The sequence below is a fragment of the Nycticebus coucang genome, chromosome 4 (assembly GCF_027406575.1).
Source record: "Nycticebus coucang isolate mNycCou1 chromosome 4, mNycCou1.pri, whole genome shotgun sequence".
NCBI classification, from domain to species: Eukaryota; Metazoa; Chordata; class Mammalia; order Primates; family Lorisidae; genus Nycticebus; species Nycticebus coucang.
In genome coordinates this window covers 83,567,574-83,579,628 of record NC_069783.1, presented here as the reverse complement: position 1 = coordinate 83,579,628, position 12,055 = coordinate 83,567,574, and positions in this window count along the sequence as shown.

Sequence of the window (12,055 nt, the reverse complement as noted above, 5' to 3'; positions counted from 1 at the left end):
GCTTTTTAGCTTGTTGTGATCCAATTTGTCTAATTTTGCTTTGGTTGTCTGTGATTTGGGAGTATTACTCAGATGCCTTGACCAATGCCTGAGGCATTTCCCCACCTCTACCTTTCTTTTACCTCAGTTTTAATTTCTGCCTTGTAATAAATCTGTAAAGCATCTTAACCTCTTTCTGGAACAAGACAGCAGTTAGAATGGGCAGATGTACATCAGATAACCTCCCCGCATATATAAGTTTAAGAGATTGTGCTAAAAATGATGGGGGAGACCTCTAGATATTGATTGCACATTGAAATTAAGGTTGTCTCAATAAATACCGGGTTCTAATCTCTTGACAATAATTGTTGCAATTTTAGTGTTGAAAACATTCATTTATTCAACAAATATGAATTAAGTCCCTATTATGTGCTGGTCAGTAGTCTCAGTGTTGGGGGAACAGAAATGAGAAAAAGTGAAAAACCCCTCCCCTCATTGAGCTTGCATTCTAGTGGTGTGATAAAATATTCTCTGAAAATGAAATTTCATGTCTACCACTTAACAGATGGGTGTCTTGGGGAAAAAAATCACTTGGGGCTGCAGTTTCCTCATCTGAAAATTGGGGATGACCTCTAACTGGTAGCAGTATATGAAAAGTAAATAATATATTTACTTTTATAAATATATAATATATATTTACTAAATATACCATTAATTGAGGCCTATCTAATGGGAGGCAGTATAGCACAGTTCTTTTTTAATTTTTATTGTTTTCTTGGCTAAGTCCAGTCAGAAGCAGCTTCCCAGGAGGGGGCACCTGCCACAACACCTGGCTATTTTTTTTGTTGCAGTTGTCATTGTTAAGCTGGTCCCGAGCAGATTTGAACCCGCCAACCTTGGTGTATGTGGCTAACGCCGTTACCTCTGTGCTAGGGGAGCCCAGCCAGTATGCACAGTTCTTACAATTGTGGTCTCTGGTGTTTGATTCCTGTATGCGTGGCTTTACTTAGCAAATTGTTTTGTTGTTTTTTTTTTTGTAGAGACAGAGTTTCACTTTATCGTCCTCGGTAGAGTGCCGTGGCCTCATACCGCTCACAGCAACCTCCAACTCCTGGGCTTAGGCGATTCTCCTGCCTCAGCCTCCCGAGTAGCTGGGACTACAGGCGCCCGCCACAACGCCTGGCTATTTTTTTGTTGCAGTTTGGCCGGGGCTGGGTTTGAACCCGCCACCCTCGGTATATGGGGCCGGCGCCCTACTCACTGAGCCACAGGCGCCGCCCTACTTAACAAATTGTTAACTTCTCTGTTCTTCTATATACTAGTGATCCTATTTTTTTTTTTTTTGTAGAGACAGAGTCTCACTTTATGGCCCTCGGTAGAGTGCCGTGGCCTCACACAGCTCACAGCAAACTCCAACTCCTGGGCTTAAGCGATTCTCCTGCCTCAGCCTCCCGAGTAGCTGGGACTATAGGCGCCCGCCACAACGCCTGGCTATTTTTTGGTTGCAGTTTGGCCGGGGCTGGGTTTGAACCCGCCACCCTCGGTATATGGGGCCGGCGCCCTACCGACTGAGCCACAGGCGCCGCCCAGTGATCCTATTTTTAAAATTGGTATAATAATGGTACCTCTTTATAAGATTGTAAGGACTAAAAAGCTTAATAAATGGAAAAACTAAGAGGCCGGGTGCAGTGGCTCATGCCTATAATCTTAGAACTCTGGGAGGCCAAGTCAGGAGGATCACTTCAGGCCAGGAATTGGAGACCAGCTTGAGCAAGAGTGAGACTCTGTGCAAAACCTCAGGAAAACTAGCCAGGTCTGGTGGCAGGTGCCTGTAGTCCCAGCTACTGGGGAGGCTGAGGCAGGAGCATAGCTTGAGCCCAGTGGTTTGAGGTTGCTGTGTACTGTGATGCCAGGACACTCTACCCATGGTGATAGAGTGAGACACTGTCTCAAAAAAAATAAATAAATAAAAAAGGAAAAAGAAAAAGGAAAAGGAGAAACTGGTACAGAGAAGGCCCCAATAAAAGTTAACTAATCTTAATTATAACAATGTCTTAGTCCTGTGTCTCATGTTTCTGTCTTCTCCTAAACTGTAGTTAATATTTATATAATCATCCAATCAGGACTTTGTACAGGGTAAGAAAATTATGATAATTGGCTCGGCACCCTAGTGGTTAGGGCGCTGGCCATATACACCAGGGCTGGCGGGTTCGAACCCAGCCCGGGTCTGCTAAACAACAATGACAACTACAATAAAAAAATAGCCGGGCATTGTGGCAAGAGAATCGCTTAAGCCCAAGAGTTTGAGGTTGCTGTGAGCTGTGATGGCACAGCACTCTACTGAGGACAACATAATGAGACTCTGTCTCAAAAAAAAAAAAAGTATAATAATTAAGCCCCATTGCCAGCACCAGGTGGAAAGGCAGGCTTGGAACGGGTTGGGTAGGGTGGGATAGAAGGTGGGTACAGCCATTCCACGCTGAAAAGCTTCTGGGGATAGCAGTGATCTGTTCAGATTATTCTTGTTATCAAAGACAACAAAGATACTAGGTTAATTATTCTTCCTCACCTTTTTTTGCATATGAGAAATGTCATTTATAAAAACTGCCACTCCCTGAGAAGATGCTATTATCAAGGAAGGCATTTCAGGCTTCAGCTTAAAGTGTACCTCTGAATATGGTTTTCCATGCTGTGTTTGAAGGAAGGAAATATTCTGCTCTTAAAGAAAAGTACCCCATTTTTCTTTTTTTGTAAGATGTTTTTCTTTTTCTTTCTTTCTTTATCTATTTATTTTTTGAGACAGAGTCTCAAGCTGTCTCCCTGGGTAGAGTGCTATGGTGTCACAGCTCACAGCAACCTCCAATTCCTGGGCTTAAGCTATTCTCTTGCCTTAGGCACCCAGGTAGCTGGGACTACAGGCACCTGCCACAATGCCTGGCTATTTTTTGGTTGTAGTTGTTGTTGTTTGGCAGGCCTCGGCTGGATTTGAACCCACCAGCTCAGGTGTATGTGGCTGGTGCCTTAGCCGCTTGAGCTACAGGCACCGAGCCTTTTTTTTTTTTTTTTTAGAGACAGAGCTTCAAGCTGTCGCCCTGGGAAGTGCCCTGGTGTTACAGCTCAGAGCAACCTCCAACTCCTGGGCTTATGCGATTCTCCTGCCTCCGTCTCCCATGTAGCTGGGACTACAGGTGCCCGCCACAATGCCCGGCTATTTGATTGTAGTTGTCATTGTTGTTTGGCAGGCCTGGGCTGGATTCGAACCTGCCAGTTCTGGTGTATGTGGCTGGCGCCTTAGCTGTTTGAGCTACAGGCACTGAGCCAGGTTTTTGTATTTTTAGCAGAGACTGGGTCTCACTCTTTCTCTGGAATGGTCTTGAAATCATGAGCTCAAGTAATCCACCTGCCTGGGCTTCCCAGAGTGCTAGGATTACAGGCATGGGCCACCACGCACAGCCTTTCTTTTGTAAGGTATTTTTTAAAAGTATGATGAATGCTTTTGATGAGAAGAGTGACGAAGAGCAGTAAATGAGAGAGAACTCCTAGAGACTGGAATGAGGAAGGTTGGGCTGAACATTTGTGCGAGTGAATGCTAGCTCACAAACTCAGATGCGCAAAGAACATAACCTTCTGTCTAAAACACAAAATAGACTGGGCTGGGTGGCTCAGGCCTGTAATCCTAGCACTCTGGGAGGCCAAAGCTGGAGGATTCCCCTTGAGCTCAGGACTTCAAGGCCAGCCTGAGCCACAGCGAGACCCGTCTCTACTAAAAATAGAAAAATTTTTTAAGAAATAGGAAATAGAAAAAAATTAGAAAATAGAAAATAGAAAAATTACAACCAAAAAATAGCCGGGAGTGGAGGGAGACTATGGTCCCAGCTAGTCAGGCAGCTGAGGCAGGAGGTCTACTTGAACACAGAAGTTTGAGGTTGCTGTGAGCTAAGCTGATGCCATGGCATTCTAACTAGGCAACAGAGTGAGAGTCTTGACTCAAAAAAAAAAAAAAAATACACACACACACACACACACACAAAATAAGTAGGTGGGCCTGGGCATGTGGCCTGTAATTCTAGCTCTGTGGGCAGCTGAGGCTGAAAGATCAGTTGAGGCCAAGAGGTCGAGACCAGTCTGAGCAAGAGTAAGACCCCATCTCTACTAAAAATAGAAAAATTAGTTGAACACAGTGGAGGGAGCCTGTGGTACCAGCTACTTAGATGGCTGAGGCAGAAGGATTGCTTAAGCCCAGGAGTTTGAAGTTGCTGTGACACCAAGGCACTCTACTGAGGGCGACAAAGTAAGACTCTGTCTCAAAAAAAAAAAAATTATATTATATATATATGTATTTAAGACTATTTTAAGGACAGTTTTAGATTTACAGAAAAATAGTAGATAGTTAAGGAAGTTCCCATACATTTGTCTCCCATAGTTTTTCCTATTATTAAACTCCTGCACTACTATGGTACATTTGTGACAATTAATAAAGCAATATTAATATATTATTAAGGCTGGGCACAGCAGCCCACGCCTGTAGTCCTAGCACTGTGGGAGGCCGAGGTGGGTAGACTGCTTTAACTCACGAGTTCGAGGCCATCCTGAGCAAGAGGGAGACTTCATCTCTATTAAAAATAGAAAAATTAGCCTGGTGTTGTAGCAGGCACCTGTACTCCCAGCTACTCGGGAGACTGAGGCAAGAGGATCACTTGAACCAAGAGTTTGAGGTTGCTGTGAGCCATAGCACTCTAGCCTGGGGCAACAGAATGAGACTCCATATCAATATATATAAATAGATAAATAAATATATATATTTAAAATAAAAATATAAAATTAGCTAAAGTCTAGGCTGGGTGTGGTGGCTCACACCTATAATCCTAGCACTCTGGGAGGCCAACGTGGGTGGATTGCCTGAGCCAGAGCAAGACATCTCTAAAAATAGCCAGGTATTGTGTTGGATGCCTGTACTCCCATCTACTGGGAAGGCTGAGGTAAGAGAATCGCTTGAGCCCAAGAGTTTCAGGTTGCTGTGAGCAGTGACGCTATGGCACTCTACCTGGGGCAACATAGTGAGACTCTGTCTCCAAAAAAAAAAAATAAATAAATAAATAAAATAATAATAAAAAAAAAATTAGCTAAGGTCCACAGTTTACCCTAAACTTGATTCTTTGTATTGCACAGTCGCATGGGTCCTGCCAGTGCATGCTACATATCCATTACAGAATCACACACACGTGTTTCATTGCCCTAAAGACCTCTGTGCCTCCCTCCGTGGATCCATCCCTCCCCTCCCCTTCTCGGACAAACCATCGATCTTTTAACCATCTTTTAGTTTGCCTTTTCCAGAATGTTATACAGTTGGAATCACACAGCCTTTTCAGGCTAGCTTCTTTCACTTAATAGTATAAATTTAAGGTTCCTCCAATGTCTTTTCTTGGCTTAATAGCTTATTTCTCAAAATTATTTAATAATATTTGATTGTATGGATGTGCCGCACCTTGTGTATCTAGTCACCTATTGCAGGATATCTTGATTGTCTCTAGGTTTTGGCAATTATGAATAAAGCTGCTATATAGCCGGGCGTTGTGACAGGCGCCTGTAGTCCCAGCTACTTGGGAGGCTGAGGCTTAAGCCTAAGAGTTAGAGGTTGCTGTGAGCTGTGACATCACGGCATTCTACTGAGGGTGACATAGTGACACTCTCAAAAAAAAAAAGAATAAAACTGTTGAAAAATAGTATTGAAACCAAACAAAATTTTGCTTAGTATTTTGTTGGAGATTGGTTGACATTTTTAGTCATTTAACAAGTTTAGTAACAAGTGGTAAGTATAATAGAATTTTCAACTCTTTGTCACCCTACAGGCACCTGCCATGACGCCTGGCTATTTTTTGTTGCAATTGTCATTTCTGTCCAGCAGGCCCGGACCATGTTCAAACCCACCACCCTCGGTGTTTGTGGCTGGTGCCATAACCACTGTACTACAGGAGCCCAGCCTATTGCAGCTTCCTAAGTCAGTCTTGAAGTTGGATATTGTCAGTCCTCTAACTTCATTCTTCCTTTTTATTTTATTTTATTTTTTGTGAGACAGAGTCTCAAGCTGTCACCCTGGGTAGACTGCTGTGACATCATGGCTCACAGCAACCTCAAAATCTTGTGCTTAAGCAATTCTCTTGCCTCAGCCTTCTAAGTAGCTGGGACTACAGGCGCCCACCACTATGCTCGATTAATGTTTTTTTCTTTACTTTCTGTGAGATGGGGTTGTTCTGTTTTGCTCAGACTGACCTTGAACTCCTTCCTGGTCAGAAGCAATCTTCCCGTCTCTGCCTCCCAAAGTTACTTTCTTTTATTTTTTAAAGATATACAGTCTTACATTGTTGCCTAGACTAGAGTGCAGTGGTGTAATAATAGCTTGCTGCAACCTTGAACTACTGACTTCAAAGGCTCTTCCTGCCTCAGCCTCCTGAGTAACTGGAACTACATATCAATGTGTGCCTGAGTTTTTGTGTGTGGAAACAGTTTGCCTGGGCTGATTTTGAACTTCTGAACTCAAGTGATCCTTGTCTTGGCCTCCCAAAGTGCTAGGATTACAGGTGTAATGCAGGTCTGGCCCATTTTAACTTATTGTTTTTTTCTGAGACAGAATCTTCCCTTTATCATCCTAGCTAGAGTGCAGTGGGGTTATCACAGCTCCCTGCCACCTCAAATTCCTGGGCCCAAGCAATCCTCCTGCCTTGGTCTCCCAAGGTGTTTGGATTACAGGTGTGAACCACCTCGCCCATCCATTTTAACCATTTTAAGTATACAATTCAGTGACATAAAGTACACTCAATGTTCCATAAACATCACCACTATTGGCGACGCCTGTGGCTCAGTGACTACGGCGCCGGCCCCACATACCGAGGATGGTGGGTTTGAACCCGGCCCTGGCCAAACTGCAACAAAAACATAGCCAGGCATTATGGCAGGCACCTGTAGTCCCAGCTACTCAGAAGGCTGAGGCAAGAGAATCGCCTAAGCCCAGGAGTGGAGGTTGCTGTGACAAAGTGAAACTGTCTCAAAAAAAAAAAAAAAAACAAACCCAAAAAAAACCACTGTTTGCGTAACTTTTTAATCATCCCAAACAGAAACTCTGTGCCCATTAAACAATGATTCCCCATTCTTCCCTCATCCTAGCCTCTATAACTTCTATTTTACTTTGTCTCTCTATAAATTTGCCTATTCTAGTTACCTATACAAACAGAATCATACAACATTTGTCCTTTTGTATCTGACTACATCAACTTTAACCAACACTATACCACTTCACAGGTGTTACAAGTAGTGGAGGTTTCTTACAACAGAATTTGCAATTCCTCCTTCCCATCCCTTGTAATATTGTTGTTATTCATTGCACTTGCCATATGCTGTAACTGGCATATATATTGGTGTCATTATAACTTTGAACAGTTATATATTAAACAATTAAGAATAAAATAGGATTTCATTTGCATTTATTTATTACTTCTGTAATGCTCTTTGTTTCTCAATGTGGATCAAGGTTTCTGATTTAAATCATTTTCCTTCTTTAAGGAACTTTTTACAAGATTCCTTTTCTTATAAAATTCTAATAGATTTAGGGAGTACAAGTTGAATTCCGTTACACTAAAGAACTTCTTTTAGCCTTCTTTTAGCATATCTTTTTTGTTGTTTCTGCCCTGGTTGCGCTCTTAGATACTACCTTACTCTCTGATTTTTTCTGTTTCGTTCAAGGTCATGGAACAGAGTGGTAGCAAAGTTAAGTGTTCCAGTGCTGCCACTCCAAAAGTGACCATCAGATGGCACTCTTCCTACCGCCTAAGGTCTCCGGTCTACAGGACCGGCGCCCAGGCGTACATGGAATCTGCTTATAGTCTGTAAACTGGTGTTAAGAGTTCCTGCGGCTCCCTTCAATCCCGCACGAGAGAAGAGGCTGCCCTCCTTTCTAAAGCAGTATTCCCTTGAGGGAGGACAGAGTCGTGAGAGGAGTTTGGAGGGGTAGCCCAGATAGTGTCCCTTCGAAGCAAGGTCTGGCGGCCCCTGTAGGGACCAGGGTGGCAGCCTTTCCCTGGGAATCTGGACGCCTCAAGTCATCATATAGGGCTGATGATGGGGGGCTGCCCCCAAGTCATCCAGTAAGAAGGACTGCAGGCTGGTGGCACATTCCTCCCACCTCTGGCAGCCACGCCACGCACAGTCAACCCACGACCTTGCAGGGTCGCAAAGGCACGTGCCCCAGCCAGGGAAGTGACGCAACCGGTGCAGCTGGGGTTAATTACAGACTCGGGAGGGGTAGGGTCCGTGGGAGAGTAAGCTACTTTTGAAGGTATCCACGTCCCAAATTGCTTAAAACACAGCTGGCTTAAACAGGCACATTTGTAAGGTCCTAAACTTTAAGACTTCTAGCACAGAATAAAGTCCAAACTTCTTAGCAAGGCCCTGGGCACCCCTCACCCTTCTCTTTTTCCGGCCTCATCTGCAGCCAGAGTCCCACGCTCTCTTTGCTGCGGCCAGACCTACAGTGCCAAGCCCCTCTACACCCTTTGTCCGAGGCTCACACCTTGGGTCCCAAAGGCCCCTTCTCCTCTTCCTCCCCTCGCTCAATATCCAGCTCAGGCGTGGCCCGGACTCCTCCAGGGGACTGTGGACTCAGGCGGAGCTCCAGGGCGGACCATTCGCGTGGGAATGTGTGAGAGTAGCGTCCCCGGAGTCCCCGTGGGTGTGCGACTGTGTCGCCGGGCGCAGAACCGGCACTCCAGGCGACCTAAGTCACTGGAGTCACCCCTCTCGAGGCCACCTCCTCTACCTTCCACCAGATAGCGCCTTTCCACCCTCGGGGTGGCGGGTGTTTCCACATGCCTGGCGAATCCAGGACGCTGGAAGCGGTTTATGCGCACCAGGGTGGCGCTCTGGCATCTCAAGCTTTGCTTTTGCTCCACGCGGCGCCTGGACTTCCTGGGCCTAGTAGGGGCCAGCCTTGAGGTGCATTTGCACCTCATTCTGCCCCCTACCTGCTCCTGAACACCCCTCAACCATAATTCCCGCCCACGTGGACAATATGGGCTAGAGAAATTGTCCCTGGAGTCATCAGACCCTCTCGTGATGCTTCAGGTGTAATGTAACAGCCTCTCTTGCCAGACCTGCCTTGGATCATCAAACTGTGCTTTCTTGGCTTGGGGAGACCAAGAATTGGGCCTGTGTGTGGCTGGGCCTGGCACATAGCCTAGAAAGTGGTGACCTAGAGACTCTCTGACCTCCAAAGACTCCCTTGGCTCCCTGAGCCTGTGGGCAGAGGAGGAAGACCCAGTTATGGCAGGGGAGCTGGGCATGAGATGGAAACAGCTATGGGTAAGGCTTCATATTCTCAGTAGTGCCTCTAGGATTTCTAAAAAGAAGGGACTTGAGACAGCAGGTGGTTTGTGGGGGAAGAGGGGCACCTTCAAACTTGCCTTGAAGCTTTGTATTTCTAATAATGCTGATTTTGCAGCTTAATAGAAATAGCAATATTTTCCAGAGATAGCTTTATTCACCTTATATGTGGATATTTTTATGGTTTATTTATCAGGTTGATGAAGATTACAGTGGAGTAAAACATTCCTTGGTACAAATCTTAGTCTGGGTGACGGGTATGTTCATGAAGAGTGTTCATGCTCAGGAAACTGGTAGGTTTTAGCATCCCATTGGGCTACTCCAGACAGGAATGCCCTAGCCAGGGGCTCAAAAGACTAATGGAGGAGAGATGATGTGGATTTTCCAAGGAAAGAAGATGGAGGAAAGTGGAAGACAACGCAGTGGGGTTTAGGAGGGGTTTGGCCCCTTCCCAAGCCTGGGAGGGGCCAAAAGTCTTCAGTTTCCTCAAAGAACTGAGCCCCAGAGCCACTCCCTCTTCCTGTCCAGAGACTTGGCCTTCCTTTATGAAACACAGATGTACCTAATAGTGGAGCACTGGTTCAGAGTTAATTTCCTTTTAGAATATTATGGTAGTGTAGGGGGAGGAGACTGCACCAAATTTGAGCTGCTTTAGGAATGACTATGAGCTGGGAATTAGGGGTACAGGGACCAGCTGGGTGGCACTGAAGGCCAGAAGATAGGGATGCCAAAGAGGTGGGGTAGATGCTGGATGTGGGACCTAAGGGAGTAGGTAAAAGAAACCATCCTTTTTTAAGGATGATACAAAAATCCAAAGCCATAATAGAAGTGATGAATATATAGAACTTTATATATAGAAATTTGGTGGATAAATGACATCACAAACAAAGCTGTAAACCAAGTAATAGTCTGGGAGAAAATATTTGCTACCTATATTAATTCTGGTTAACATCCAGAACCCCGTACACATCAATAACAAAAGGACAAAAAGTCCAAATAAAACAGGTGATTTATATGATTAGGTAAGTCACAAACAAGAAATACAAATGTCCAATAAGTTTGGGAAAATGTTGCACCTCAGTAGTAATCATGGAAATGCCAACCTAAAGGATATACTATACTTTTATCCATCAGAGTAATAATTATTAAAATTTTTTATTATTATTATTTTTGAGACAAAGTCTCACTTTCTTACCCCCAGTAGCGTGCTGTGGCGTCACAGTTCACAGCAACCTCAAATTCTTGGGCTTAAACGATCCTCTTGCTTTAGCCTCCAGAGTAGCTGGGACTACAGGCAACGCTATAACGCCTGGCTATGTTTTAGAGATAGGATCTTGCTCAGGCTGGTCTGGAACTCCTGAGCTCAAGTGATCCACCCGCCTTGGGCCTCCCAGAGTGCTAGGATTAGCACACAGGTGTCTAGCCTAAAGATTGTTGTTATTATTATTATTATTTTTTGAGACGGAGTCTTACTCTGTTGCCCTGGGTAGAGTGCTGTGGCATCATAGCTCACAGCAAACTCGAAGTCTTGGGCTCAAGTGATCCTCTTGCTTCAGTTTTTCATTTTTAATAGAGATAGGGTCTTGCTGTTGCTCAGCTGGTCTCGAACTCATGAGCTTCAGCCATCTGCCTGCCTTGGCCTCCAAGAGTGCTAGGATTACACAGGCATAAGCCACCATGCCCGGCTAGTTATTAAAGGTTATTAAATACATTAATAACTAATCTTTGTTTGACAAAGGTTATTATTATTAAAGTGACAATAATTAAACATTTCCAGTACTGGTGAGGTGTGGAGAAAAAAGCATCCTTGTCCACAGTTGATGGAAGCATTAACCGGCCCAACTTTTTGGAGACTGGATGGTTGTATAAGTAAAATTCGAATGGGTATTTCCTTGATTCAGAGAGGCCACTGATGGGAGGCCTTTCCGTAGGAACACAGGCTCAAGTTTGCAAAGGCTAATGTACGTGTGCACACATGGCAGCATTATATATCACAGCAAAGACCTGTGACAACCCACATGTTCATTGCCAAGCGGTTATGTGAATTATAAAGAAATAAAATGGAGGGCGGCTCCTGTGGCTCAGTCGGTAGGGCGCCGGCCCCATATACCGAGGGTGGCGGGTTCAAACCCGGCCCCGGCCAAACTGCAACCAAAAAAATAGCCGGGCGTTGTGGCGGGCGCCTGTAGTCCCAGCTGCTCGGGAGGCTGAGGCAAGAGAATCGCTTAAGCCCAGGAGTTGGAGGTTGCTGTGAGCTGTGTGACGCCACGGCACTCTACCGAGGGCCATAAAGTTAGACTCTGTCTCTACAAAAAAAAAAAAAAAAGAAAAAAGAAATAAAATGGAAATATTTTTAGAAAACAAGATTGATTTATGCATACTGTAGTTGAAAGATGGCATATTGTTAAATAGAAAAAGCAAGTTGATCAGGCTGGATGTGGGGACTTATGCCTATAATCCTAGCACTCTCGGAGGCCAAGGCAGGAGGATGGCTTGAGGTCAAGAGTTTGAGATCAGCTTGAGCAACAGTAAAAACCTGTCTCTACTAAAAATAGAAAAAATTAGGGCTGTGCACTGGTATTACACCTGTAATTCCAGCACTTAGGAGGTCATGGTGGGTAGATTGTCTGAGCTCACAAGTTCGAGACCAGCCTGAGCAAGAGTCAGACCCTGTCTCTAAAAAATAACTGGGCAGGGAAGTGCC